This window comes from Gracilinanus agilis, chromosome 3, assembly GCF_016433145.1.
Source record: "Gracilinanus agilis isolate LMUSP501 chromosome 3, AgileGrace, whole genome shotgun sequence".
In the NCBI taxonomy this organism is placed as follows: Eukaryota; Metazoa; Chordata; class Mammalia; order Didelphimorphia; family Didelphidae; genus Gracilinanus; species Gracilinanus agilis.
This window is the reverse complement of record NC_058132.1, coordinates 167,803,707-167,808,110: the sequence shown is the minus strand read 5'-3', so window position 1 is coordinate 167,808,110 and position 4,404 is coordinate 167,803,707. Positions and strand designations below refer to the sequence as shown.

Genomic DNA, 4,404 nt, shown 5'->3' with positions numbered 1-4,404 from the left:
TTAATATTGAGTGTTTTTAAAATGTTTTCAATGAACCAAAAATTAAATGCTAATTTTGTAAAAATAAATACATACAAAAATGTGCTCTCCATTTGAATTCTAGGGAAAAAAATCCAAGTAGTGCTTCTAGAAATTTGTTTTCATTTTCATTATAATTATTCATTTGATTATTAGCTATGTAAGTTTTACATTAAAATGTAATTAACCATTTGTTTTTAGATACTCTTATTTACAAATGTTATATACCTTCAGCAAATAGGTTACTCAAAGAATGAGTATCTTCCCTTCCACCTTCTAATAAAGCAGCAGTAGATTAGTTTAAATTTTATTGTTAGAATTGGACTTGCTGAACTTTTATTCTATGACCCCTTTCCTCCCATTTCCTCTGCCCTGTTTTGTAAATGAGTTGGTTAGAGTTACATTGGCAAAGTGTTTTGTTTTTTTCAACAGTCAACAAGATAAACTGAGCTTAGGCTTTTGATGAAGATTGACTGTGTCGAATAAAGTGATCTGACCTATCCTCAGTAGCAAGAATTCTTCCAAAAGCTTCTTCAAAAGCTGCTGCAACATCTGCAGCATCTTTTACACTTGTCTGAAATTGAGGGATAGTTGCCCTTGTCCCTGCACCAGGCCTGGGCTTATTCTGAAGAAACTTGTGTTTTACTTATATCAATCTTGTTACCCAAAATCACAAAAGAAAAGCTTTTGGGGTCTTTGACATCTGCATAATAAATGAACTCTTTCTTCCAGTTGTCTAAGATCTGGAAACATTGAGAGTCATCTACCCTGAAAGTAAGAAGGGAACATTCAGAACCTCATTAAAATGGAGTAACCAGGCTTCTAAAGCATCCTTGACCAGCTGTGTCCCAAATTTGCATGGTTACAAAGTGTCCATCCATTTCCAAATCTTTATTTTAAAATCCCATACCTATTTTGTAGAACAACTAGCTTTCAAATTTGTTAGTGATATATCTATTCATAAGAGAGCTCTTCCCAATGCCACCATCTCCAAGGAGAATTACTTTAAAAAGTAATGATAAGGGGGCAGCTGGATGGCTCAATGGATTGAGAGCCACGCCTAGAGACAGGAGGTCCTAGGTTCAAATCTGACCTCAGACACTTCCTAGCTGTGTGACCCTGGGCAAGTCACTTAACCCCCATTGCCTAACCCTGTAACAAATAAAATTAATACAGAAGGATATATAAATATAAAAGATATTAGGGTTAAAAAATTAAAAGAAAAGTGATGATAAAAAGATTTTTTACTTCAAAATCCCAGCAAAATGAAGTATAATTCTACAGGGGTGAAAAGCACCAATAATGAAGGATTTCCAAGTATTCCTGATGAAAAGACGAGAGTTGCACAGAAGTTCTTATTTTTCAGTTTAAGTGCATCATCTGCATTACCAACATCGTTCTGGTCCCAGCCTATGACAGCCAATGGCCACTCTGAGGATGAGTTGGGATCCTGCAGAATGAGAAAGGGAGAGAAGAGGAGAAGGCAGAGATGAAAGAGCCATGAGTGATGCCCGACTCTGGCTACCAGCCCTTCACATTCTTTGTCTCAGAGATTTAGAGTTGAATGGGAATTAGAGGTGTTCCAGTCCCAACAGTTTCATTTTATAGGTGGAGAAACTGAGATTCAGAAAAGGTAAATTCCTTAAGTTTATATATACTGGAAATGATGAAGTACTCATAGTCATATTTAGGTCTTCTAACAAATTATCAATTGCTCCCTTCATTGCATTTGCTGTCTCCAAAGAATTACCTTTTACTCTCCTAAGATATTCTTTTCCATTTTCATATTAACATTCCCAGCTCCATCAAATGAACTTCATTTAGCACTTTACCATCCTAATTGTCTTTCTTTGGACATTCTTCAATCAGTCAATGTCTTTCCTTTGATATATTTTCAAAGAAAACTTTAATTTCTTTGGAGTGAATTTGCTTTTATCTCAAATCCATCCACTTAAAACCTTTGCTCTATCTCAACTTAGTGATTTCCATATAGTAGATGCTCAATACATATGACTGTCTATCTGTATATGGTCCCCCCTCCCAAGCAAAAGTCCTCATCTCCTCCTTCTATGTCTGGGAAAACAGGTGCGTTTAACATCAGAAGTATCTGGGAGGAATAGATTTTAATGTACAGACTGCTTCAAAATCAATGACTTATTCTCCATTTGTGTTCTTTAGAGATCAAAGGGCTTAGGGCCTTTAGAAGGACACTCCTGGTACCAGCTGCTTGTAGTATTCAAACACAAGGATATTAGGGAAAAGCTGACTCTTTACTAAACAACAAATTGAGTAGTTCCTGAACTCTTATGTCACTTGCACTTTTAGCTCTATGTTTAGTCTATGTCTTTTTAGCCTTTTGGCTAAACTTCACAAAAGCTGGCACATGAAATCCCATTAATTGTCCATTTAAGTTGAGAGCCTTCCCCTGGCAGGGACTCATTCTTACTGCTTTGGGGTAGACAAAACAAGCAACATAATAAATGCGGCCAGTTGAAGGTTACTAGATGAAATTTGCTGACAAAAAAAATTAGAATTAGAGAAATTCCATCAGCCATTAGATCCAAACAATTTCATCAACTTGCCTCTTGGGAAAGGTGCCTATCCCAATAATGAGTGGCCTCTTTCTAACTTAAAAATCTTTTAACATACTTTCTAAGGAATTATCTCATCACTAATAATATATTTATTCTGTCATTTTTCCAGGCCCATGATATTCTTGAAGTAAATGTATTTCAAGGTAGAGTGATAAGACAGAGAAATGTTGTTTTTGTTTTTATCCTGTGGTAGAGGATGTTCCTATTACAAAAAGTATTTTTAAATGGATCAAATCATACCTGACTCATGAGACTTTGAGAATGCTATTTAATTTCTCTAAGCTTCTTTCCTCTATAAAATGGGGATAATATTAGAGATAATACCTACTGGAGTGATTTGTTAAGAAGATCATACATTAGCTTGATTATTTTTGCAAATAGTCAAATGTACAAATGCTAGCCACCAAAATTATACATTCCTCTTTAAAACCTAAATTCTGCCTTTGGAAATGATCATATTTTCTTTTAGCTAATAAAGTTTTAGAGGTACAGTTATTTCTAATAAATGAAATTGTATTCATAGGAAATGCTTTTTCTCTGCCATGGAAGTAGGCTTTCTCCAGCAAACCAAATATTTAAAGCATTTGATCCTAATTTTTCTCATTAGTCAAATATACATACCTAATTTCTACTGTATTTAATATACCTATTGGGATAATCATATGAGATAATAAGTATTATAGCATATTGAAAAATACAAAGTAATATAGAAATATAAAATATTATTACAAAATTATGTAGCTTAACATGCCTTCTACTGGAAAGGTATCTATTAACTGTGCTATATGAATAATAGCTGTAATATCCTCAACAATCCATGTTGTCTTATTTCCTCCCAAACCTCTCCTTTCCCCAAGAAGGCAGGTAATAAGACATAGGTTGTACATGTACTATGCTACAATACTTAATATCCAGGTTCATCATGTAAAATAACACACATATCGCTTACACTAGAGAAAATTAATAGAGGAAATAAATTGAAGAATGATATGCTTCATTTGGCATTTGGGCTCCATCCACTCTTTCTATGGTGGTAGATATCTGTTTTTGTCATGAGTCACTTGGAGTTGTACTGGACCTTTACCTTGGTGATATCACCTGCCACCACTCTTATTCTTCCCTCCTTGTAATAGTATTCTCCCACAAAACATGCACCTCTTTATGTGGTACAATTTACTCCATTCTACTTCTTCATTTGCATTTCTTTTAGTACAGTCCTCTTTTTTTCCATAGTTTTTTTTTTTAACATATCATCCTAAACAACTTCATACCACACCCTCTGCCTATGTATATTTCTTCTAACTACTGTGATAATCATAACATACTTTAGGAATTACATATAGGATAAATCAATTTTACCTCATTGAAGCATTTACATTTTTTCTCTTTATTATTTACCTTTTTATGATTCTCTTGAATTTTATATTTGAACACCAGATTTTCTGTTTTAGTCTGATCTTTTCTTCAGGAAAGCTTGGAATTATTCTATTTCATTAAATGGCCATATTTCCCCCTAAAAGTATATAGTCATTTTTATTAGGTAGGTAATTGTTGGTGGTAGGCCCAGTTCTCTTGTCTTCCAGAATATCATATTCCAAGCCTTGAGGTCTTCAATGTGGAAGCTGCCAGATACTATGTAATCTTGACTGAGGTTTCATGTATCTGATTTTTTTCTTTCTGAAATCTTTCAGTATTTTCTCCTTGGCCTGGAAGCTCTTGAACTTGGCTATAATATTACTGGGGTTGTCACTTGGAGACAATATAGGAGGTGATGTGTGGTTGAACAAATTGT

At 34.3% G+C, this 4,404-nt stretch overlaps 1 pseudogene; it reads right to left on the bottom strand.

The window, feature by feature from the left end:
• Nucleotides 1–450: 450 nt before the first annotated feature.
• Nucleotides 451–1,520, bottom strand: LOC123241320 (annotated as a pseudogene).
• Nucleotides 1,521–4,404: the final 2,884 nt, after the last annotated feature.